The 25,240-nt window shown below is 47.5% G+C and overlaps 10 non-coding genes across 10 annotated transcripts; all 10 read left to right on the top strand.

Moving 5' to 3' along the window:
- Positions 1 to 1,506: 1,506 nt before the first annotated feature.
- Positions 1,507 to 1,625, top strand: TRNAL-UAA (transfer RNA leucine (anticodon UAA)). Its single transcript has 2 exons — positions 1,507 to 1,544; positions 1,580 to 1,625. It is a non-coding gene; the product is annotated as a tRNA-Leu (tRNA).
- Positions 1,626 to 2,777: 1,152 nt separating this feature from the next.
- TRNAL-CAA (transfer RNA leucine (anticodon CAA)) lies at positions 2,778 to 2,896 on the top strand. The gene is made up of 2 exons: positions 2,778 to 2,815; positions 2,851 to 2,896. It is a non-coding gene; the product is annotated as a tRNA-Leu (tRNA).
- Positions 2,897 to 4,238: 1,342 nt separating this feature from the next.
- TRNAL-CAA (transfer RNA leucine (anticodon CAA)) lies at positions 4,239 to 4,357 on the top strand. The gene is made up of 2 exons: positions 4,239 to 4,276; positions 4,312 to 4,357. It is a non-coding gene; the product is annotated as a tRNA-Leu (tRNA).
- Positions 4,358 to 7,344: 2,987 nt separating this feature from the next.
- TRNAL-UAA (transfer RNA leucine (anticodon UAA)) lies at positions 7,345 to 7,463 on the top strand. Its single transcript has 2 exons — positions 7,345 to 7,382; positions 7,418 to 7,463. It is a non-coding gene; the product is annotated as a tRNA-Leu (tRNA).
- Positions 7,464 to 9,525: 2,062 nt separating this feature from the next.
- TRNAL-CAA (transfer RNA leucine (anticodon CAA)) lies at positions 9,526 to 9,644 on the top strand. The gene is made up of 2 exons: positions 9,526 to 9,563; positions 9,599 to 9,644. It is a non-coding gene; the product is annotated as a tRNA-Leu (tRNA).
- Positions 9,645 to 12,631: 2,987 nt separating this feature from the next.
- TRNAL-UAA (transfer RNA leucine (anticodon UAA)) lies at positions 12,632 to 12,750 on the top strand. The gene is made up of 2 exons: positions 12,632 to 12,669; positions 12,705 to 12,750. It is a non-coding gene; the product is annotated as a tRNA-Leu (tRNA).
- Positions 12,751 to 13,901: 1,151 nt separating this feature from the next.
- Positions 13,902 to 14,020, top strand: TRNAL-CAA (transfer RNA leucine (anticodon CAA)). The gene is made up of 2 exons: positions 13,902 to 13,939; positions 13,975 to 14,020. It is a non-coding gene; the product is annotated as a tRNA-Leu (tRNA).
- A 3,164-nt stretch (positions 14,021 to 17,184) lies between these two features.
- Positions 17,185 to 17,303, top strand: TRNAL-CAA (transfer RNA leucine (anticodon CAA)). The gene is made up of 2 exons: positions 17,185 to 17,222; positions 17,258 to 17,303. It is a non-coding gene; the product is annotated as a tRNA-Leu (tRNA).
- Positions 17,304 to 20,107: 2,804 nt separating this feature from the next.
- On the top strand, positions 20,108 to 20,226 carry TRNAL-UAA (transfer RNA leucine (anticodon UAA)). The gene is made up of 2 exons: positions 20,108 to 20,145; positions 20,181 to 20,226. It is a non-coding gene; the product is annotated as a tRNA-Leu (tRNA).
- A 970-nt stretch (positions 20,227 to 21,196) lies between these two features.
- Positions 21,197 to 21,315, top strand: TRNAL-CAA (transfer RNA leucine (anticodon CAA)). Its single transcript has 2 exons — positions 21,197 to 21,234; positions 21,270 to 21,315. It is a non-coding gene; the product is annotated as a tRNA-Leu (tRNA).
- The last annotated feature ends 3,925 nt before the right edge of the window (positions 21,316 to 25,240 follow it).

The following is a 25,240-nucleotide window of genomic DNA, read 5'->3' as shown; positions in this document are numbered from 1 at the left end:
ACAAGAACAAAGTCAGTGTCTCCTTTTGCTGGGGCTGATATATCGTATCAGAATGGCCGAGTGGTCTAAGGCGCCAGACTGAAGGGAAACCTTGCGCGGTGATGCGAGTTGAACGAGGCTTCTGGTCCACGTATGTGTGCGTGGGTTCGAATCTCACTTCCGTCAATTTTTTTACTTCACTACCAGCACAAAGTCAGTGTCTCCTTTTGCTGGGGCTGACATATTGTATCAGAATGGCCACGTGGTCTAAGGCGCCAGATTCAAGAGAAACCTTTCCCAGTGATTCGAGTCGAACGAGGCTTCTGGTCCACGTATGTGAGCGAGGGTTCGAATCCCTCTTCTGACAATCTTTTTTTTACTTTACTACCAGTACGAAGTCAGTGTCTTCTTTTGCTGGGGCTGATATCTCGTATCAGAATGGCCGAGTGGTCTAAGGCGCCAGACGCAAGGAAAACCTTGCCCAGTGATACGAGTTGAACGAGGCTTCTGGTCCACGTATGTGTGCGTGGGTTCGAATCCCACTTCTGTCAATTTTTTTTTACTTTACTACCAGCACAAAGTCAGCGTCTTCTTTTACTGGGGCTGACATATATTATCAGCATGGCCGCGTGGTCTAAGGCGCCAGACTTAAGGGAAACATTTCCCGGTGATACGGGTTAAACGAGGCTTCTGGTTCACGTATGTGGGCATGGGTTCGAATCCCACTTCTGACAAACTTTTTTTACTTTACTACCAGCACGAAGTCAGTGTCTTCTTTTGCTGGGGCTGATATATCGTGTCAGAATGGCCGAGTGGTCTAAGGCGCCAGACGCAAGGGAAACCTTGCCCAGTGATACGAGTTAACGAGGCTTCTGGTCCACGTATGTGTGCGTGGGTTCGAATCCCACTTCTGTCAATTTTTTTTTACTTTACTACCAGCACAGAGTCAGCGTCTTCTTTAGTGGGGCTGACATATTGTATCAGAATGGCCGCGTGGTCTAAGGCGCCAGATTCAAGGGAAACCTTGCCCAGTGATACGAGTTGAACGAGGCTTCTGGTCCACGTATGTGTGCGTGGGTTCGAATCCCACTTCTGACAATTTTTTTTTACTTTACTACCAGAAGAAAGTCAGTGTCTCCTTTTGCTTGGCTGAAATATCGTGTCAGAATGGCCGAGTTGTCCAAGGCGCCAGACATAAGGGAAAGCTTGCCCAGTGATACGAGTTGAACGAGGCTTCTGGTCTACCTATGTGGGCGTGGGTTCAAATCCCACTTCTGAGAAGCTTTTTTTTACTTTACTACCAGCACAAAGTCAGTGTCTCCTTTTGCTGGGGCTCAAATATCGTGTCAGAATGGCCGAGTGGTCTAAGGCGCCAGACGGAAGGGAAAGCTTGCTCGGTGAAGCGAGTTGAACGAGGTTTGTGGTCGACGTATGTGGGCGTGGGTTCGAATCCTATTCTGACAAACTTTTTTTTACTTTACTACCAGAACAAAGTCAGTGTCTCCTTTTGCTGGGCTGAAATATTGTGTCAGAATGGCCGAGTGGTCGAAGGCGCCAGACTTAAGGGAAACCTTGCCCAGTGATACGAGTGTAACGAGGCTTCTGGTCCACGTATGTGTGCGTGGGTTCGAATCCCACTTCTGACAAACTTTTTTTACTTTACTGCAAGTACGAAGTCAGTCTCTTCTTTTGCTGGGGCTGATATATCGTGTCAGAATGGCCGAGTGGTCTAAGGCGCCAGACTCAAGGGAAACCTTGCCCAGTGATACGGGTTGAACGAGGCTTCTGGTCCACGTATGTGGGCGTGGGTTCCAATCCTTTTCTGACAAACTTTTTTTACTTCACTAACAGAACAAAGTCAGTGTCTCCTTTTGCTGGGGCTGATATATCGTATAAGAATGGCCGAGTGGTCTAAGGCGCCAGACTGAAGGGAAACCTTGCGCGGTGATGCGAGTTGAACGAGGCTTCTGGTCCACGTATGTGTGCGTGGGTTCGAATCTCACTTCCGTCAATTTTTTTACTTTACTACCAGCACAAAGTCAGTGTCTCCTTTTGCTGGGGCTGAAATATCGTGTCAGAATGGCCGAGTGGTCTAAGGCTTCAGACTCAAGGGAAACCTTGCCCAGTGATACGGGTTGAACGAGGCTTCTGGTCCACGGATGTGGGCGTGGGTTCGAACCCTATTCTCACGAACTTTTTTCTACTTTACTACCAGAAAAAGTCAGTGTCTCCTTTTGCTGGGCTGAATTGTTGTGTCAGGATGGCCGAGTGGTCAAAGGCGCCCGACTTAAGGGAAGCCGTGCCCAGTGATACGAGTGTAACGAGGCTTCTGGTCCAAGTATGTGTACGTGGGTTCGATTCTCACTTCCGTCAATTTTTTTTACTTTCCTGCAGCACAGAGTCAGCGTCTTCTTTTACTGGGGCTGACATATTGTATCAGAATGGCCGCGTGGTCTAAGGCGCTAGATTCAAGGGAAACCTTTCCCAGTGATACGAGTTGAACGAGGCTTCTGGTCCACGTATGTGTGCGTGGGTTCGAATCCCACTTCTGACAATTTTTTTTTACTTTACTACCAGAAGAAAGTCAGTGTCTCCTTTTGCTGGGCTGAAATATCGTGTCAGAAAGGCCGAGTTTTCCAAGGCGCCAGACATAAGGGAAACCTTGCCCAGGGATTCCTGTTGAACGAGGCTTCTGGTTTACCTATGTGGGCGTGGGTTCAAATCCCACTTCTGAGAAGCTTTTTTTTACTTTACTACCAGCACAAAGTCAGCGTCTCCTTTTGCTGGGGCTGATATGTATCAGAATGGCCAAGTGGTCTAAGGCGCCAGACTCAAGGGAAACCTTGCTCAGTGATACGGGTTGAACGAGGCTTCTGGTGCACGTATGTGGGCGTGGGTTCGAATCCCACTTCTGACAAACTTTTTTTACTTTACTACCAGCACAGAGTCAGCGTCTTCTTTTGCTGAGGCTGACATATCGTATCAGAATGGCCGAGTGGTCTAAGGCGCCAGACACAAGGTAAACCTTGCGCAGTGATACGGGTTGAACGAGGCTTCTGGTCCACATATGAGGGCGTGGGTTCGAATCCCACTTTTGACAAACTTTTTTATTTTACTACAAGAAGAAAGTCAGTGTCTCCTTTCACTGGGCTGAAATATTGTGTCAGAATGGCCGAGTGGTCGAAGGCGCTAGACTCAATGGAAACCTTGCCCAGTGATACGGGTTGAACGAGGCTTCTGGTCTACGTATGTGGGCGTGGGTTCAAATCCCACTTCTGAGAAGCTCTTTTTTTTACTTTACTACCAGCACAAAGTCAGTGTCTCTTTTTGCTGGGGCTGAAATATCGTGTCAGAATGGCCGAGTGGTCTAAGGCTCCAGACTCAAAGGAAACCTTGCCCAGTGATACGGGTTGAACGAGGCTTCTGGTCCACGTATGTGGGCGTGGGTTCGAATCCTATTCTCACAACTTTTTTTTAATTTACTACCAGAACAAAGCCAGTGTCTCCTTTTGCTGGGCTGAAATATTGTGTCAGAATGACCGAGTGGTCTAAGGCGCCAGACTCGAGGTAAACCTTGCGCAGTGATACGGGTTGAATGAGGCTTCTAGTCCACGTATGACGGCGTGGGTTTCAATCCTACTTCAGACAAACTTTTTTTATTTTACTACATGAACAAAGTCAGTGTCTCCTTTTGCTGGGGCTGATATATCGTATCAGAATGGCCGAGTGGTCTAAGGCGCCAGACTGAAGGGAAACCTTGCGCGGTGATGCGAGTTGAACGAGGCTTCTGGTCCACGTATGTGTGCGTGGGTTCGAATCTCACTTCCGTCAATTTTTTTTTACTTTACTGCCAGCACAGAGTCAGTGTCTTCTTTTACTGGGGCTGACATATTGTATCAGAATGGCCGAGTGGTCTAAGGCGCCAGACGGAAGGGAAACCTTGCTCGGTGATGCGAGTTGAACGAGGTTTGTGGTCGACGTATGTGGGCGTGGGTTCGAATCCTATTCTCACAAACTTTTTTCTACTTTACTACCAGAAAAAGTCAGTGTCTCCTTTTGCTGGGCTGAAATGTTGTGTCAGAATGGCCGAGTGGTCAAAGGCGCCCGACTTAAGGGAAACCGTGCCCAGTGATACGAGTGTAACGAGGCTTCTGGTCCAAGTATGTGTGCGTGGGTTCGATTCTCACTTCCGTCAATTTTTTTTTACTTTACTGCCAGCACAGAGTCAGCGTCTTCTTTTACTGGGGCTGACATATTGTATCAGAATGGCCAAGTGGTCTAAGGCGCCAGACTCAAGGGAAACCTTGCCCAGTGATACGGGTTGAACGAGGCTTCTGGTCCACGTATGTGGGCGTGGGTTCGAATCCCACTTTTGACAAACTTTTTTTACTTTACTACCAGCACAGAGTCAGCGTCTTGTTTTGCTGAGGCTGACATATCCTATCAGAATGGCCGAGTGGTCTAAGGCGCCAGACACAAGGTAAACCTTGCACAGTGATACGGGTTGAACGAGGCTTCTGGTCCAAATATGAGGGCGTGGGTTCGAATCCCACTTTTGACAAACTTTTTTTATTTTACTACAAGAAGAAAGTCAGTGTCTCCTTTCGCTGGGCTGAAATATTGTGTCAGAATGGCCGAGTGGTCGAAGGCGCTAGACTCAATGGAAACCTTGCCCAGTGATACGGGTTGAACGAGGCTTCTGGTCTACGTATGTGGGCGTGGGTTCAAATCCCAATTCTGAGAAGCTCTTTTTTTTACTTTACTACCAGCACAAAGTCAGTGTCTCTTTTTGCTGGGGCTGAAATATCGTGTCAGAATGGCCGAGTGGTCTAAGGCTCCAGACTCAAAGGAAACCTTGCCCAGTGATACGGGTTGAACGAGGCTTCTGGTCCACGTATGTGGGCGTGGGTTCGAATCCTATTCTCACAACTTTTTTTTTACTTTACTACCAGAACAAAGCCAGTGTCTCCTTTTGCTGGGCTGAAATATTGTGTCAGAATGACCGAGTGGTCTAAGGCGCCAGACTCAAGGTACACCTTGCGCAGTGATACGGGTTGAATGAGGCTTCTGGTCCACGTATGAGGGCGTGGGTTTGAATCCTACTTCTGACAAACTTTTTTTATTTTACTACAAGAACAAAGTCAGTGTCTCCTTTTGCTGGGCTGAAATATTGTGTCAGAATGGCCGAGCGGTCGAAGGCGCTAGACTCAAGGGAAACCATGTCCAGTCATACGAGTTGAACGAGGCTTCTGGTCAACGTATGTGTGCGTGGGTGCGAATCCCACTTCTGACAAACTTTTTTTACTTTACTACCAGAACGAAGTCAGTGTCTTCTTCTGCTGAAGCTTATATATCGTGTCAGAACGGTCGAGTTGTCTAAGGCATCAGACTTAAGGGAAACATTGACCGGTGATACGGGTTAAACGAGCCTTCTGGTCTACCTATGTGGGCGTGGGTTCAAATCCCACTTCTGAGAAGCTTTTTTTTACTTTACTACCAGCACAAAGTCAGTGTCTCCTTTTGCTGGGACTGATATGTATCAGAATGGCCAAGGGGTCTAAGGCGCCATACTCAAGGGAAACCTTGCCCAGTGATACGGGTTGAACGAGGCTTCTGGTCCACGTATGTGGGCGTGGGTTCGAATCCCACTCCTGACAAACTTTTTTTACTTTACTACCAGCACAGAGTCAGCGTCTTCTTTTGCTGAGGCTGACATATCGTATCAGAATGGCCGAGTGGTCTAAGGCGCCAGACACAAGGTAAACCTTGCGCAGTGATACGAGTTGATCGAGGCTTCTGGTCCACATATGAGGGCGTGGGTTCGAATCCCACTTTTGACAAACTTTTTTTATTTTACTACAAGAAGAAAGTCAGTGTCTCCTTTTGCTGGGCTGAAATATTGTGTCAGAATGGCCGAGTGGTCGAAGGCGCTAGACTCAATGGAAACCTTGCCCAGTGATACGGGTTGAACGAGGCTTCTGGTCTACGTATGTGGGCATGGGTTCAAATCCCACTTCTGAGAAGCTCTTTTTTTTACTTTACTACCAGCACAAAGTCAGTGTCTCTTTTTGCTGGGGCTGAAATATCGTGTCAGAATGGCCGAGTGGTCTAAGGCTCCAGACTCAAGGGAAACCTTGCCCAGTGATACGGGTTGAACGAGGCTTCTGGTCCACCTATGTGGGCGTGGGTTCGAATCCTATTCTCACAACTTTTTTTTTTACTTTACTACCAGAACAAAGCCAGTGTCTCCTTTTGCTGGGCTGATATATTGTGTCAGAATGACCTAGTGGTCTAAGGCGCCAGACTCAAGGTAAACCTTGCGCAGTGATGCGGGTTGAATGAGGCTTCTGGTCCACGTATGACGGCGTGGGTTTGAATCCTACTTCTGACAAACTTTTTTTATTTTACTACAAGAACAAAGTCAGTGTCTCCTTTTGCTGGGGCTGATATATCGTATCAGAATGGCCGAGTGGTCTAAGGCGCCAGACTGAAGGGAAACCTTGCGCGGTGATGCGAGTTGAACGAGGCTTCTGGTCCACGTATGTGTGCGTGGGTTCGAATCCCACTTCTGTCAATTTTTTTTTACTTTACTACCAGCACAAAGTCAGCGTCTTCTTTTACTGGGGCTGACATATTGTATCAGAATGGCCGCGTGGTCTAAGGCGCCAGACTTAAGGGAAACATTTCCCGGTGATACGGGTTATACGAGGCTTCTGGTTCACGTATGTGGGCATGGGTTCGAATCCCACTTCTGACAAACTTTTTTTACTTTACTACCAGCACGAAGTCAGTGTCTTCTTTTGCTGGGGCTGATATATCGTGTCAGAATGGCCGAGTGGTCTAAGGCGCCAGACGCAAGGGAAACCTTGCCCAGTGATACGAGTTAACGAGGCTTCTGGTCCACGTATGTGTGCGTGGGTTCAAATCCCACTTCTGTCAATTTTTTTTACTTTACTACCAGCACAGAGTCAGCATCTTCTTTTACTGGGGCTGACATATTGTATCAGAATGGCCGCGTGGTCTAAGGCGCCAGATTCAAGGGAAACCTTGCCCAGTGATACGAGTTGAACGAGGCTTCTGGTCCACGTATGTGTGCGTGGGTTCGAATCCCACTTCTGACAATTTTTTTTACTTTACTACCAGAAGAAAGTCAGTGTCTCCTTTTGCTTGGCTGAAACATCGTGTCAGAATGGCCGAGTTGTCCAAGGCGCCAGACATAAGGGAAACCTTGCCCAGTGATACGAGTTGAACGAGGCTTCTGATCTACGTATGTGGGCGTGGGTTCGAATCCTATTCTGACAAACTTTTTTTTACTTTACTACCAGAACAAAGTCAGTGTCTCCTTTTGCTGGGCTGAAATATTGTGTCAGAATGGCCGAGTGGTCGAAGGCGCCAGACTTAAGGGAAACCTTGCCCAGTGATACGAGTGTAACTAGGCTTCTGGTCCACGTATGTGTGCGTGGGTTCGAATCCCACTTCTGACAAACTTTTTTTACTTTACTGCAAGTACGAAGTCAGTCTCTTCTTTTGCTGGGGCTGATATATCGTGTCAGAATGGCCGAGTGGTCTAAGGCGCCAGACTCAAGGGAAACCTTGCCCAGTGATACGGGTTGAACGAGGGTTCTGGTCCACGTATGTGGGCGTGGGTTCCAATCCTTTTCTGACAAACTTTTTTTACTTCACTAACAGAACAAAGTCAGTGTCTCCTTTTGCTGGGGCTGATATATCGTATCAGAATGGCCGAGTGGTCTAAGGCGCCAGACTGAAGGGAAACCTTGCGCGGTGATGCGAGTTGAACAAGGCTTCTGGTCCACGTATGTGTGCGTGGGTTCGAATCTCACTTCCGTCAATTTTTTTAGTTTACTACCAGCACAAAGTCAGTGTCTCCTTTTGCTGGGGCTGAAATATCGTGTCAGAATGGCCGAGTGGTCTAAGGCTCCAGACTCAAGGGAAACCTTGCCCAGTGATACGGGTTGAACGAGGCTTCTGGTCCACGTATGTGGGCGTGGGTTCGAACCCTATTCTCACAAACTTTTTTCTACTTTACTACCAGAAAAAGTCAGTGTCTCCTTTTGCTGGGCTGAAATATTGTGTCAGAATGGCCGAGTGGTCAAAGGCGCCCGACTTAAGGGAAACCGTGCCCAGTGATACGAGTGTAATGAGGCTTGTGGTCCAAGTATGTGTGCGTGGGTTCGATTCTCACTTCCGTCAATTTTTTTTTTACTTTACTGCCAGCACAGAGTCAGCGTCTTCTTTACTGGGGCTGACATATTGTATCAGAATGGCCGCGTGGTCTAAGGCGCTAGATTCAAGGGAAACCTTTTCCAGTGATACGAGTTGAACGAGGCTTCTGGTCCACGTATGTGTGCGTGGGTTCGAATCCCACTTCTGACAATTTTTTTACTTTACTACCAGAAGAAAGTCAGTGTCTCCTTTTGCTGGGCTGAAATATCGTGTCAGAATGGCCGAGTTGTACAAGGCGCCAGACATAAGGGAAACCTTGCCCAGGGATACGGGTTGAACGAGGCTTCTGGTCTACCTATGTGGGCGTAGGTTCAAATCCCACTTCTAAGAAGCTTTTTTTACTTTACTACCAGCACAAAGTCAGTGTCTCCTTTTGCTGGGGCTGATATGTATCAGAATGGTCAAGTGGTCTAAGGCGCCAGACTCAAGGGAAACCTTGCCCAGTGATACGGGTTGAACGAGGCTTCTGGTCCACGTATGTGGGCGTGGGTTCGAATCCTATTCTCACAACTTTTTTTTAATTTACTACCAGAACAAAGCCAGTGTCTCCTTTTGCTGGGCTGAAATATTGTGTCAGAATGACCGAGTGGTCTAAGGCGCCAGACTCGAGGTAAACCTTGCGCAGTGATACGGGTTGAATGAGGCTTCTAGTCCACGTATGACGGCGTGGGTTTCAATCCTACTTCAGACAAACTTTTTTTATTTTACTACATGAACAAAGTCAGTGTCTCCTTTTGCTGGGGCTGATATATCGTATCAGAATGGCCGAGTGGTCTAAGGCGCCAGACTGAAGGGAAACCTTGCGCGGTGATGCGAGTTGAACGAGGCTTCTGGTCCACGTATGTGTGCGTGGGTTCGAATCTCACTTCCGTCAATTTTTTTTTACTTTACTGCCAGCACAGAGTCAGTGTCTTCTTTTACTGGGGCTGACATATTGTATCAGAATGGCCGAGTGGTCTAAGGCGCCAGACGGAAGGGAAACCTTGCTCGGTGATGCGAGTTGAACGAGGTTTGTGGTCGACGTATGTGGGCGTGGGTTCGAATCCTATTCTCACAAACTTTTTTGTACTTTACTACCAGAAAAAGTCAGTGTCTCCTTTTGCTGGGCTGAAATGTTGTGTCAGAATGGCCGAGTGGTCAAAGGCGCCCGACTTAAGGGAAACCGTGCCCAGTGATACGAGTGTAACGAGGCTTCTGGTCCAAGTATGTGTGCGTGGGTTCGATTCTCACTTCCGTCAATTTTTTTTTACTTTACTGCCAGCACAGAGTCAGCGTCTTCTTTTACTGGGGCTGACATATTGTATCAGAATGGCCAAGTGGTCTAAGGCGCCAGACTCAAGGGAAACCTTGCCCAGTGATACGGGTTGAACGAGGCTTCTGGTCCACGTATGTGGGCGTGGGTTCGAATCCCACTTTTGACAAACTTTTTTTACTTTACTACCAGCACAGAGTCAGCGTCTTGTTTTGCTGAGGCTGACATATCCTATCAGAATGGCCGAGTGGTCTAAGGCGCCAGACACAAGGTAAACCTTGCACAGTGATACGGGTTGAACGAGGCTTCTGGTCCAAATATGAGGGCGTGGGTTCGAATCCCACTTTTGACAAACTTTTTTTATTTTACTACAAGAAGAAAGTCAGTGTCTCCTTTCGCTGGGCTGAAATATTGTGTCAGAATGGCCGAGTGGTCGAAGGCGCTAGACTCAATGGAAACCTTGCCCAGTGATACGGGTTGAACGAGGCTTCTGGTCTACGTATGTGGGCGTGGGTTCAAATCCCACTTCTGAGAAGCTCTTTTTTTTACTTTACTACCAGCACAAAGTCAGTGTCTCTTTTTGCTGGGGCTGAAATATCGTGTCAGAATGGCCGAGTGGTCTAAGGCTCCAGACTCAAAGGAAACCTTGCCCAGTGATACGGGTTGAACGAGGCTTCTGGTCCACGTATGTGGGCGTGGGTTCGAATCCTATTCTCACAACTTTTTTTTTACTTTACTACCAGAACAAAGCCAGTGTCTCCTTTTGCTGGGCTGAAATATTGTGTCAGAATGACCGAGTGGTCTAAGGCGCCAGACTCAAGGTACACCTTGCGCAGTGATACGGGTTGAATGAGGCTTCTGGTCCACGTATGAGGGCGTGGGTTTGAATCCTACTTCTGACAAACTTTTTTTATTTTACTACAAGAACAAAGTCAGTGTCTCCTTTTGCTGGGCTGAAATATTGTGTCAGAATGGCCGAGCGGTCGAAGGCGCTAGATTCAAGGGAAACCATGTCCAGTCATACGAGTTGAACGAGGCTTCTGGTCAACGTATGTGTGCGTGGGTGCGAATCCCACTTCTGACAAACTTTTTTTACTTTACTACCAGAACGAAGTCAGTGTCTTCTTCTGCTGAAGCTTATATATCGTGTCAGAACGGTCGAGTTGTCTAAGGCATCAGACTTAAGGGAAACATTGACCGGTGATACGGGTTAAACGAGCCTTCTGGTCTACCTATGTGGGCGTGGGTTCAAATCCCACTTCTGAGAAGCTTTTTTTTACTTTACTACCAGCACAAAGTCAGTGTCTCCTTTTGCTGGGGCTGATATGTATCAGAATGGCCAAGGGGTCTAAGGCGCCATACTCAAGGGAAACCTTGCCCAGTGATACGGGTTGAACGAGGCTTCTGGTCCACGTATGTGGGCGTGGGTTCGAATCCCACTCCTGACAAACTTTTTTTACTTTACTACCAGCACAGAGTCAGCGTCTTCTTTTGCTGAGGCTGACATATCGTATCAGAATGGCCGAGTGGTCTAAGGCGCCAGACACAAGGTAAACCTTGCGCAGTGATACGAGTTGATCGAGGCTTCTGGTCCACATATGAGGGCGTGGGTTCAAATCCCACTTTTGACAAACTTTTTTTATTTTACTACAAGAAGAAAGTCAGTGTCTCCTTTTGCTGGGCTGAAATATTGTGTCAGAATGGCCGAGTGGTCGAAGGCGCTAGACTCAATGGAAACCTTGCCCTGTGATACGGGTTGAACGAGGCTTCTGGTCTACGTATGTGGGCATGGGTTCAAATCCCACTTCTGAGAAGCTCTTTTTTTTACTTTACTACCAGCACAAAGTCAGTGTCTCTTTTTGCTGGGGCTGAAATATCGTGTCAGAATGGCCGAGTGGTCTAAGGCTCCAGACTCAAGGGAAACCTTGCCCAGTGATACGGGTTGAACGAGGCTTCTGGTCCACCTATGTGGGCGTGGGTTCGAATCCTATTCTCACAACTTTTTTTTTTACTTTACTACCAGAACAAAGCCAGTGTCTCCTTTTGCTGGGCTGATATATTGTGTCAGAATGACCGAGTGGTCTAAGGCGCCAGACTCAAGGTAAACCTTGCGCAGTGATGCGGGTTGAATGAGGCTTCTGGTCCACGTATGACGGCGTGGGTTTGAATCCTACTTCTGACAAACTTTTTTTATTTTACTACAAGAACAAAGTCAGTGTCTCCTTTTGCTGGGGCTGATATATCGTATCAGAATGGCCGAGTGGTCTAAGGCGCCAGACTGAAGGGAAACCTTGCGCGGTGATGCGAGTTGAACGAGGCTTCTGGTCCACGTATGTGTGCGTGGGTTCGAATCCCACTTCTGTCAATTTTTTTTTACTTTACTACCAGCACAAAGTCAGCGTCTTCTTTTACTGGGGCTGACATATTGTATCAGAATGGCCGCGTGGTCTAAGGCGCCAGACTTAAGGGAAACATTTCCCGGTGATACGGGTTATACGAGGCTTCTGGTTCACGTATGTGGGCATGGGTTCGAATCCCACTTCTGACAAACTTTTTTTACTTTACTACCAGCACGAAGTCAGTGTCTTCTTTTGCTGGGGCTGATATATCGTGTCAGAATGGCCGAGTGGTCTAAGGCGCCAGACGCAAGGGAAACCTTGCCCAGTGATACGAGTTAACGAGGCTTCTGGTCCACGTATGTGTGCGTGGGTTCAAATCCCACTTCTGTCAATTTTTTTTACTTTACTACCAGCACAGAGTCAGCATCTTCTTTTACTGGGGCTGACATATTGTATCAGAATGGCCGCGTGGTCTAAGGCGCCAGATTCAAGGGAAACCTTGCCCAGTGATACGAGTTGAACGAGGCTTCTGGTCCACGTATGTGTGCGTGGGTTCGAATCCCACTTCTGACAATTTTTTTTACTTTACTACCAGAAGAAAGTCAGTGTCTCCTTTTGCTTGGCTGAAACATCGTGTCAGAATGGCCGAGTTGTCCAAGGCGCCAGACATAAGGGAAACCTTGCCCAGTGATACGAGTTGAACGAGGCTTCTGATCTACGTATGTGGGCGTGGGTTCGAATCCTATTCTGACAAACTTTTTTTTACTTTACTACCAGAACAAAGTCAGTGTCTCCTTTTGCTGGGCTGAAATATTGTGTCAGAATGGCCGAGTGGTCGAAGGCGCCAGACTTAAGGGAAACCTTGCCCAGTGATACGAGTGTAACTAGGCTTCTGGTCCACGTATGTGTGCGTGGGTTCGAATCCCACTTCTGACAAACTTTTTTTACTTTACTGCAAGTACGAAGTCAGTCTCTTCTTTTGCTGGGGCTGATATATCGTGTCAGAATGGCCGAGTGGTCTAAGGCGCCAGACTCAAGGGAAACCTTGCCCAGTGATACGGGTTGAACGAGGGTTCTGGTCCACGTATGTGGGCGTGGGTTCCAATCCTTTTCTGACAAACTTTTTTTACTTCACTAACAGAACAAAGTCAGTGTCTCCTTTTGCTGGGGCTGATATATCGTATCAGAATGGCCGAGTGGTCTAAGGCGCCAGACTGAAGGGAAACCTTGCGCGGTGATGCGAGTTGAACAAGGCTTCTGGTCCACGTATGTGTGCGTGGGTTCGAATCTCACTTCCGTCAATTTTTTTACTTTACTACCAGCACAAAGTCAGTGTCTCCTTTTGCTGGGGCTGAAATATCGTGTCAGAATGGCCGAGTGGTCTAAGGCTCCAGACTCAAGGGAAACCTTGCCCAGTGATACGGGTTGAACGAGGCTTCTGGTCCACGTATGTGGGCGTGGGTTCGAACCCTATTCTCACAAACTTTTTTCTACTTTACTACCAGAAAAAGTCAGTGTCTCCTTTTGCTGGGCTGAAATATTGTGTCAGAATGGCCGAGTGGTCAAAGGCGCCCGACTTAAGGGAAACCGTGCCCAGTGATACGAGTGTAATGAGGCTTGTGGTCCAAGTATGTGTGCGTGGGTTCGATTCTCACTTCCGTCAATTTTTTTTTTACTTTACTGCCAGCACAGAGTCAGCGTCTTCTTTACTGGGGCTGACATATTGTATCAGAATGGCCGCGTGGTCTAAGGCGCTAGATTCAAGGGAAACCTTTCCCAGTGATACGAGTTGAACGAGGCTTCTGGTCCACGTATGTGTGCGTGGGTTCGAATCCCACTTCTGACAATTTTTTTACTTTACTACCAGAAGAAAGTCAGTGTCTCCTTTTGCTGGGCTGAAATATCGTGTCAGAATGGCCGAGTTGTACAAGGCGCCAGACATAAGGGAAACCTTGCCCAGGGATACGGGTTGAACGAGGCTTCTGGTCTACCTATGTGGGCGTAGGTTCAAATCCCACTTCTAAGAAGCTTTTTTTACTTTACTACCAGCACAAAGTCAGTGTCTCCTTTTGCTGGGGCTGATATGTATCAGAATGGTCAAGTGGTCTAAGGCGCCAGACTCAAGGGAAACCTTGCCCAGTGATACGGGTTGAACGAGGCTTCTGGTCCACGTATGTGGGCGTGGGTTCGAATCCCACTTTTGACAAACTTTTTTTATTTTACTACAAGAAGAAAGTCAGTGTCTCCTTTCGCTGGGCTGAAATATTGTGTCAGAATGGCCGAGTGGTCGAAGGCGCTAGACTCAATGGAAACCTTGCCCAGTGATACGGGTTGAACGAGGCTTCTGGTCTACGTATGTGGGCGTGGGTTCAAATCCCACTTCTGAGAAGCTCTTTTTTTACTTTACTACCAGCACAAAGTCAGTGTCTCTTTTTGCTGGGGCTGAAATATCGTGTCAGAATGGCCGAGTGGTCTAAGGCTCCAGACTCAAAGGAAACCTTGCCCAGTGATACGGGTTGAACGAGGCTTCTGGTCCACGTATGTGGGCGTGGGTTCGAATCCTATTCTCACAACTTTTTTTTTACTTTACTACCAGAACAAAGCCAGTGTCTCCTTTTGCTGGGCTGAAATATTGTGTCAGAATGACCGAGTGGTCTAAGGCGCCAGACTCAAGGTACACCTTGCGCAGTGATACGGGTTGAATGAGGCTTCTGGTCCACGTATGAGGGCGTGGGTTTGAATCCTACTTCTGACAAACTTTTTTTATTTTACTACAAGAACAAAGTCAGTGTCTCCTTTTGCTGGGCTGAAATATTGTGTCAGAATGGCCGAGTGGTGGAAGGCGCTAGACTCAATGGAAACCGTGCCCAGTCATACGAGCTGAACGAGGCTTCAGGTCAACGTATGTGTGCGTGGGTGCGAATCCCACTTAAGACAAACTTTTTTTACTTTACTACCAGAACAAAGTCAGTGTCTTCTTTTGCTGGAGCTTATAAATTGTGTCAGAACGGCCGAGTTGTCTAAGGCACCAGACTTAAGGGAAACATTGCCCGGTGATGCGAGTTGAACGAGGCTTCTGGTCCACGTATGTGTGCGTGGGTTCGAATCTCACTTCTGTCAATTTTTTTACTTTACTACCAGAACAGAGTAAGCGTCTTCTTTTGCTGAGGCTGACATATCGTATCAGAATGGCCGAGAGGTGTAAGGCGCCAGACTCAAGGGAAACCTTGCGCAGTGATACGGGTTGAACGAGGCTTCTGGTCCACGTATGTGGGCGTGAGTTTGAATCCTACTTCTGACAAACTTTTTTTATTTTAGTGCAAGAACAAAGCCAGTGTCTCCTTTGGTTAGGACCAAAGTATCGTGTCAGAATGGCCGAGTGGTCGAAGGCGCCAGACCTTAGGGAAACCTTGCCCAGTGGTACGGGTGGAATTAGGCTTCTGGTCCACGTATGTGGGCGTGGGTTCGAATCCCACTTCTGCCAAACTTTTTTTATTTTACTACAAGAACAAAGTCAGTGTCTCCTTTTGCTGGGGCTGATATATCGTATCAGAATGGCCGAGTGGTCTAAGGCGCCAGACTGAAGGGAAACCTTGCGCGGTGATGCGAGTTGAACGAGGCTTCTGGTCCACGTATGTGTGCGTGGGTTCGAATCCCACTTCTGTCAATTTTTTTTTTTACTTTACTACCAGCACAAAGTCAGCGTCTTCTTTTACTGGGGCTGACATATTGTATCAGAATGGCCGCGTGGTCTAAGGCACCAGACTTAAGGGAAACATTTCCCGGTGATACGGGTTATACGAGGCTTCTGGTTCACGTATGTGGGCATGGGTTCGAATCCCACTTCTGACAAACTTTTTTTACTTTACTACCAGCACGAAGTCAGTGTCTTCTTTTGCTGGGGCTGATATATCGTGTCAGAATGGCTGAGTGGTCTAAGGCGCCAGACGCAAGGGAAACCTTGCCCAGTGATACGAGTTAACGAGGCTTCTGGTCCACGTATGTGTGCGTGGGTTCAAATCCCACTTCTGTCAATTTTTTTTTACTTTACTACCAGCACAGAGTCAGCGTCTTCTTTTACTGGGGCTGACATATTGTATCAGAATGGCCGCGTGGTCTAAGGCGCCAGATTCAAGGGAAACCTTGCCCAGTGATACGAGTTGAACGAGGCTTCTGGTCCACGTATGTGTGTGTGGGTTCGAATCCCACTTCTGACAAACTTTTTTTTACTTTACTGCAAGTACGAAGTCAGTCTCTTCTTTTGCTGGGGCTGATATATCGTGTCAGAATGGCCGAGTGGTCTAAGGCGCCAGACTCAAGGGACACCTTGCCCAGTGATACGGGTTGAACGAGGCTTCTGGTCCACGTATGTGGGCGTGGGTTCCAATCCTTTTCTGACAAACTTTTTTTACTTCACTAACAGAACAAAGTCAGTGTCTCCTTTTGCTGGGGCTGATATATCGTATCAGAATGGCCGAGTGGTCTAAGGCGCCAGACTGAAGGGAAACCTTGCGCGGTGATGCGAGTTGAACAAGGCTTCTGGTCCACGTATGTGTGCGTGGGTTCGAATCTCACTTCCGTCAATTTTTTTACTTTACTACCAGCACAAAGTCAGTATCTCCTTTTGCTGGGGCTGAAATATCGTGTCAGAATGGCCGAGTGGTCTAAGGCTCCAGACTCAAGGGAAACCTTGCCCAGTGATACGGGTTGAACGAGGCTTCTGGTCCACGGATGTGGGCGTGGGTTCGAACCCTATTCTCACGAACTTTTTTCTACTTCACTACCAGAAAAAGTCAGTGTCTCCTTTTGCTGGGCTGAATTGTTGTGTCAGAATGGCCGAGTGGTCAAAGGCGCCCGACTTAAGGGAAGCCGTGCCCAGTGATACGAGTGTAACGAGGCTTCTGGTCCAAGTATGTGTGCGTGGGTTCGATTCTCACTTCCGTCAATTTTTTTTACTTTCCTGCAGCACAGAGTCAGCGTCTTCTTTTACTGGGGCTGACATATTGTATCAGAATGGCCGCGTGGTCTAAGGCGCTAGATTCAAGGCAAACCTTTCCCAGTGATTCGAGTCGAACGAGGCTTCTGGTCCACGTATGTGTGCGTGGGTTCGAATCCCACTTCTGACAATTTTTTTTTACTTTACTACCAGAGGAAAGTCAGTGTCTCCTTTTGCTGGGCTGAAATATCGTGTCAGAAAGGCCGAGTTTTCCAAGGCGCCAGACATAAGGGAAACCTTGCCCAGGGATTCCTGTTGAACGAGGCTTCTGGTTGACCTATGTGGGCGTGGGTTCAAATCCCACTTCTGAGAAGCTTTTTTTTACTTTACTACCAGCACAAAGTCAGCGTCTCCTTTTGCTGGGGCTGATATGTATCAGAATGGCCAAGTGGTCTAAGGCGCCAGACTCAAGGGAAACCTTGCTCAGTGATACGGGTTGAACGAGGCTTCTGGTGCACGTATGTGGGCGTGGGTTCGAATCCCACTTCTGACAAACTCTTTTTTTATTTACTACCAGCCCAAAGTCAGTGTCTCCTTTTGCTGGGCTGAAATATTGCGTCAGAATGGCCGAGCGGTCGAAGGCGCTAGACTCAAGGGAAACCATGTCCAGTCATACGAGTTGAACGAGGCTTCTGGTCAACGTATGTGTGCGTGGGTGCGAATCCCACTTCTGACAAACTTTTTTTACTTTACTACCAGAACGAAGTCAGTGTCTTCTTCTGCTGAAGCTTATATATCGTGTCAGAACGGCCAAGTTGTCTAAGGCATCAGACTTAAGGAAAACATTGACCGGTGATACGGGTTAAACGAGCCTTCTGGTCTTCCTATGTGGGCGTGGGTTCAAATCCCACTACTGAGAAGCTTTTTTTTACTTTACTACCAGCACAAAGTCAGTGTCTCCTTTTGCTGGGGCTGATATGTATCAGAATGGCCAAGTGGTCTAAGGCGCCATACTCAAGGGAAACCTTGCCCAGTGATACGGGTTGAACGAGGCTTCTGGTCCACGTATGTGGGCGTGGGTTCGAATCCCACTCCTGACAAACTTTTTTTACTTTACTACCAGCACAGAGTCAGCGTCTTCTTTTGCTGAGGCTGACATATCGTATAAGAATGGCCGAGTGGTCTAAGGCGCCAGACACAAGGTAAACCTTGCGCAGTGATACGAGTTGAACGAGGCTTCTGGTCCACATATGAGGGCGTGGGTTCGAATCCCACTTTTGACAAACTTTTTTTATTTTACTACAAGAAGAAAGTCAGTGTCTCCTTTTGCTGGGCTGAAATATTGTGTCAGAATGGCCGAGTGGTCGAAGGCGCTAGACTCAATGGAAACCTTGCCCAGTGATACGGGTTGAACGAGGCTTCTGGTCTACGTATGTGGGCATGGGTTCAAATCCCACTTCTGAGAAGCTCTTTTTTTTACTTTACTACCAGCACAAAGTCAGTGTCTCTTTTTGCTGGGGCTGAAATATCGTGTCAGAATGGCCGAGTGGTCTAAGGCTCCAGACTCAAGGGAAACCTTGCCCAGTGATACGGGTTGAACGAGGCTTCTGGTCCCCGTATGTGGGCGTGGGTTCGAATCCTATTCTCACAACTTTTTTTTTACTTTACTACCAGATTAAAGCCAGTGTCTCCTTTTGCTGGGCTGAAATATTGTGTCAGAATGACCGAGTGGTCTAAGGCGCCAGACTCAAGGTAAACCTTGCGCAGTGATGCGGGTTGAATGAGGCTTCTGGTCCACGTATGACGGCGTGGGTTTGAATCCTACTTCTGACAAACTTTTTTTATTTTACTACAAGAACAAAGTCAGTGTCTCCTTTTGCTGGGGCGGATATATCGTATCAGAATGGCCGAGTGGTCTAAGGCGCCAGACTGAAGGGAAACCTTGCGCGGTGATGCGAGTTGAACGAGGCTTCTGGTCCACGTATGTGTGCGTGGGTTCGAATCTCACTTCCGTCAATTTTTTTACTTCACTACCAGCACAAAGTCAGTGTCTCCTTTTGCTGGGGCTGACATATTGTATCAGAATGGCCACGTGGTCTAAGGCGCCAGATTCAAGAGAAACCTTTCCCAGTGATTCGAGTCGAACGAGGCTTCTGGTCCACGTATGTGAGCGAGGGTTCGAATCCCTCTTCTGACAATCTTTTTTTTACTTTACTACCAGTACGAAGTCAGTGTCTTCTTTTGCTGGGGCTGATATCTCGTATCAGAATGGCCGAGTGGTCTAAGGCGCCAGACGCAAGGAAAACCTTGCCCAGTGATACGAGTTGAACGAGGCTTCTGGTCCACGTATGTGTGCGTGGGTTCGAATCCCACTTCTGTCAATTTTTTTACTTTACTACCAGCACAAAGTCAGCGTCTTCTTTTACTGGGGCTGACATATTGTATCAGAATGGCCGCGTGGTCTAAGGCGCCAGACTTAAGGGAAACATTTCCCGGTGATACGGGTTAAACGAGGCTTCTGGTTCACGTATGTGGGCATGGGTTCGAATCCCACTTCTGACAAACTTTTTTTACTTTACTACCAGCACGAAGTCAGTGTCTTCTTTTGCTGGGGCTGATATATCGTGTCAGAATGGCCGAGTGGTCTAAGGCGCCAGACGCAAGGGAAACCTTGCCCAGTGATACGAGTTAACGAGGCTTCTGGTCCACGTATGTGTGCGTGGGTTCGAATCCCACTTCTGTCAATTTTTTTTTACTTTACTACCAGCACAGAGTCAGCGTCTTCTTTTACTGGGGCTGATATATTGTATCAGAATGGCCGCGTGGTCTAAGGCGCCAGATTCAAGGGAAACCTTGCCCAGTGATACGAGTTGAACGAGGCTTCTGGTCCACGTATGTGTGCGTGGGTTCGAATCCCACTTCTGACAATTTTTTTTTACTTTACTACCAGAAGAAAGTCAGTGTCTCCTTTTGCTTGGCTGAAATATCGTGTCAGAATGGCCGAGTTGTCCAAGGCGCCAGACATAAGGGAAACCTTGCCCAGTGATACGAGTTGAACGAGGCTTCTGGTCTACCTATGTGGGCGTGGGTTCAAATCCCACTTCTGAGAAGCTTTTTTTTTACTTTACTACCAGCACAAAGTCAGTGTCTCCTTTTGCTGGGGCTCAAATATCGTGTCAGAATGGCCGAGTGGTCTAAGGCGCCAGACGGAAGGGAAAGCTTGCTCGGTGAAGCGAGTTGAACGAGGTTTGTGGTCGACGTATGTGGGCGTGGGTTCGAATCCTATTCTGACAAACTTTTTTTTACTTTACTACCAGAACAAAGTCAGTGTCTCCTTTTGCTGGGCTGAAATATTGTGTCAGAATGGCCGAGTGGTCGAAGGCGCCAGACTTAAGGGAAACCTTGCCCAGTGATACGAGTGTAACGAGGCTTCTGGTCCACGTATGTGTGCGTGGGTTCGAATCCCACTTCTGACAAACTTTTTTTACTTTACTGCAAGTACGAAGTCAGTCTCTTCTTTTGCTGGGGCTGATATATCGTGTCAGAATGGCCGAGTGGTCTAAGGCGCCAGACTCAAGGGAAACCTTGCCCAGTGATACGGGTTGAACGAGGCTTCTGGTCCACGTATGTGGGCGTGGGTTCCAATCCTTTTCTGACAAACTTTTTTTACTTCACTAACAGAACAAAGTCAGTGTCTCCTTTTGCTGGGGCTGATATATCGTATAAGAATGGCCGAGTGGTCTAAGGCGCCAGACTGAAGGGAAACCTTGCGCGGTGATGCGAGTTGAACGAGGCTTCTGGTCCACGTATGTGTGCGTGGGTTCGAATCTCACTTCCGTCAATTTTTTTACTTTACTACCAGCACAAAGTCAGTGTCTCCTTTTGCTGGGGCTGAAATATCGTGTCAGAATGGCCGAGTGGTCTAAGGCTCCAGACTCAAGGGAAACCTTGCCCAGTGATACGGGTTGAACGAGGCTTCTGGTCCACGGATGTGGGCGTGGGTTCGAACCCTATTCTCACGAACTTTTTTCTACTTTACTACCAGAAAAAGTCAGTGTCTCCTTTTGCTGGGCTGAATTGTTGTGTCAGAATGGCCGAGTGGTCAAAGGCGCCCGACTTAAGGGAAGCCGTGCCCAGTGATACGAGTGTAACGAGGCTTCTGGTCCAAGTATGTGTACGTGGGTTCGATTCTCACTTCCGTCAATTTTTTTTACTTTCCTGCAGCACAGAGTCAGCGTCTTCTTTTACTGGGGCTGACATATTGTATCAGAATGGCCGCGTGGTCTAAGGCGCTAGATTCAAGGGAAACCTTTCCCAGTGATACGAGTTGAACGAGGCTTCTGGTCCACGTATGTGTGCGTGGGTTCGAATCTCACTTCCGTCAATTTTTTTACTTTACTACCAGCACAAAGTCAGTGTCTCCTTTTGCTGGGGCTGAAATATCGTGTCAGAATGGCCGAGTGGTCTAAGGCTCCAGACTCAAGGGAAACCTTGCTCAGTGATACGGGTTGAACGAGGCTTCTGGTGCACGTATGTGGGCGTGGGTTCGAATCCCACTTCTGACAAACTTTTTTTACTTTACTACCAGCACAGAGTCAGCGTCTTCTTTTGCTGAGGCTGACATATCGTATCAGAATGGCCGAGTGGTCTAAGGCGCCAGACACAAGGTAAACCTTGCGCAGTGATACGGGTTGAACGAGGCTTCTGGTCCACATATGAGGGCGTGGGTTCGAATCCCACTTTTGACAAACTTTTTTATTTTACTACAAGAAGAAAGTCAGTGTCTCCTTTCACTGGGCTGAAATATTGTGTCAGAATGGCCGAGTGGTCGAAGGCGCTAGACTCAATGGAAACCTTGCCCAGTGATACGGGTTGAACGAGGCTTCTGGTCTACGTATGTGGGCGTGGGTTCAAATCCCACTTCTGAGAAGCTCTTTTTTTTACTTTACTACCAGCACAAAGTCAGTGTCTCTTTTTGCTGGGGCTGAAATATCGTGTCAGAATGGCCGAGTGGTCTAAGGCTCCAGACTCAAAGGAAACCTTGCCCAGTGATACGGGTTGAACGAGGCTTCTGGTCCACGTATGTGGGCGTGGGTTCGAATCCTATTCTCACAACTTTTTTTTTAATTTACTACCAGAACAAAGCCAGTGTCTCCTTTTGCTGGGCTGAAATATTGTGTCAGAATGACCGAGTGGTCTAAGGCGCCAGACTCGAGGTAAACCTTGCGCAGTGATACGGGTTGAATGAGGCTTCTAGTCCACGTATGACGGCGTGGGTTTCAATCCTACTTCAGACAAACTTTTTTTATTTTACTACATGAACAAAGTCAGTGTCTCCTTTTACTGGGGCTGACATATTGTATCAGAATGGCCGAGTGGTCTAAGGCGCCAGACGGAAGGGAAACCTTGCTCGGTGATGCGAGTTGAACGAGGTTTGTGGTCGACGTATGTGGGCGTGGGTTCGAATCCTATTCTCACAAACTTTTTTCTACTTTACTACCAGAAAAAGTCAGTGTCTCCTTTTGCTGGGCTGAAATGTTGTGTCAGAGTGGCCGAGTGGTCAAAGGCGCCCGACTTAAGGGAAACCGTGCCCAGTGATACGAGTGTAACGAGGCTTCTGGTCCAAATATGTGTGCGTGGGTTCGATTCTCACGTCCGTCAATTTTTTTTTACTTTACTGCCAGCACAGAGTCAGCGTCTTCTTTTACTGGGGCTGACATATTGTATCAGAATGGCCGCGTGGTCTAAGGCGCCAGATTCAAGGGAAACCTTTCCCAGTGATACGAGTTGAACGAGGCTTCTGGTCCACGTATGTGTGCGTGGGTTCGAATCCCACTTCTGACAATTTTTTTTACTTTACTACCAGAAGAAAGTCAGTGTCTCCTTTTGCTGGGCTGAAATATCGTGTCAGAATGGCCGAGTTGTCCAAGGCGCCAGACATAAGGGAAACCTTGCCCAGTGATACGGGTTGAACGAGGCTTCTGGTCTACCTATGTGGGCGTGGGTTCAAATCCCACTTCCGAGAAGCTTTTTTTTTACTTTACTACCAGCACAAAGTCAGTGTCTTCTTTTGCTGGGGCTGATATATTGTGTCAGATTGGCCGAGTGGTCTAAGGCGCCAGACTCAAGGGAAACCTTGCCCAGTGATAGGGGTTGAACGAGGCTTCTGGTCCACGTATGTGAGCGTGGGTTCGAATCCCTCTTCTGACAAACTTTTTTTTACTTTACTACCAGCACGAAGTCAGTGTCTTCTTTTGCTGGGGCTGATATCTCGTATCAGAATGGCCGAGTGGTCTAAGGCGCCAGACGCAAGGAAAACCTTGCCCAGTGATACGAGTTGAACGAGGCTTCTGGTCCACGTATGTGTGCGTGGGTTCGAATCCCACTTCAGTCAATTTTTTTTACTTTACTACCAGCACAAAGTCAGCGTCTTCTTTTACTGGGGCTGACATATTGTATCAGAATGGCCGCGTAGTCTAAGGCGCCAGACTTAAGGGAAACATTTCCCGGTGATACGGGTTAAACGAGGCTTCTGGTTCACGTATGTGGGCGTGGGTTCGAATCCCACTTCTGACAAACTTTTTTTACTTTACTACCAGCACGAAGTCAGTGTCTTCTTTTGCTGGGGCTGATATATCGTGTGCAGTGAGGTTAAAGTATTGGCTTATGCAGATGATGTCGCATTCTTTTGCACAGATAAACCAAGTGTCGAAATTGTGGTATATACAATTGAAAAGTTTGGCGTAGCATCAGGAGCTCGTTTAAATGCCTCTAAAAGTTTAGGACTGTGGTTTGGCTTGTGAGGTAGGACACCGAACCACTTTGGAGGGATTAATTGGACAAGAACTCCTCCAACATACCTCGGTGTACCATTGCATGCATATAGATTCAGTGCGCATTACTGGAAGGAACGTGTCCCTAAGCTTGAACGACAGGCCCAGACATTTGTGCCCTATCGACTTTCGATATTTGGGAGAGCTGAAGCTTGTAATACTTTCTTAGCGACAAAACTTTACTATGTATTGCAACTTATTCATTGCGCAAGATTCCATATACAACGCTTTCATCGGATTTTCGCTACTTTTATATGGTCTTCGACTTTTGAGCCCATGCGTCGTGATAATATATTCAAGCCAGTTAGTGAGGGGGGTTAGGACTAAAACACCTTTATCTATGGCAAATAGTGTCCCGATTCTTCTTTTTTCGAGACAATTCCCATCCTGTAATCCGTTTCTTCTTGCAGGTTACACTTGTTGATTGCTTACCAGATTTAATTGTTTCATCCAACTTCTCCGAACGCCCATGCTTGTGGGGATTCATGCAGGAAGTTTACCTCGCAGTTCAGTTCCTTAAAGCTCGCTTCTCTGTAGAATACCTGTACTCAGTAACGCGCAAGGTGCTTTATAAGGACCTACTGAGTACACTCTTCCCACCTCCATTGTGCCGTTCACTGTACGACAATCTTCCTGGTCACGATGTGTTGAAGCGAGTGCGCAAAATGTACATTCCACCAAATTCAAAAACATTCTTCTATAAACTCCACTCTGAAACATTGGCGGTAAACACATGGTTAGAAAGAAAAGGTATTTTCATTCCGTCTGTTAACTGCCGTCTATGAGATGTGCCGGAAACGATTGAACATTGCTTTGTTAGCTGCAAAGATGCCATACTATTTTGGGATGTCCTTCAGCGAGCACTGAAAAAACGTTTCGTCATTAATTCTCACACAATACGTTATCTTCTGCCAGCAACACTTGATGAAGTACCATATGGTATGTTTTTCCTCATGGGTTTGCACAGCTTGTGGAAGACACGAATGCAAGACCGCAATGCAGAGCCCACCACCTCTTCAAGCGCACACTTCATTCAAATGGCTATCCACCTAAAAAACATCTACGACAAGCTAGACTTTAGACCGGACTGGTACTCCGTCTTAGAGAACTGTTTGACCTCACCCCTTTTTGTTTGTATAACACGATGTGAAGAACTCTTCATGTGAGGAACTCACGCTGTGTTAGCCATTTAGTGTTTATGAGTAACGCTTGAGCGCTTACTTTGGCGATTTGATTGTACTTTTGTTCGCTTGATATTGTCTTTATTGCCCAAGTACTTTAATAAATACCATGGAAAAAAAAGTGTCAGAATGGCCGAGTGGTCTAAGGCGCCAGACGCAAGGGAAACCTTGCCCAGTGATACGAGTTGAACGAGGCTTCTGGTCCACGTATGTGTGCGTGGGTTCGAATTCCACTTCTGTCATTTTTTTTACTTTACTACCAGCACAGAGTCAGCGTCTTCTTTTACTGGGGCTGACATATTGTATCAGAATGGCCGCGTGGTCTAAGGCGCCAAATTCAAGGGAAACCTTGCCCAGTGATACGAGTTGAACGAGGCTTCTGGTCCACGTATGTGTGCGTGGGTTCGAATCCCACTTCTGACAATTTTTTTTACTTTACTACCAGAAGAAAGTCAGTGTCTCCTTTAGCTTGGCCG

This window comes from Rhipicephalus microplus, chromosome 2 (genome assembly GCF_043290135.1).
Source record: "Rhipicephalus microplus isolate Deutch F79 chromosome 2, USDA_Rmic, whole genome shotgun sequence".
NCBI lineage: Eukaryota > Metazoa > Arthropoda > Arachnida > Ixodida > Ixodidae > Rhipicephalus > Rhipicephalus microplus.
This window is presented reverse-complemented; position numbering and strand designations above follow the sequence as displayed.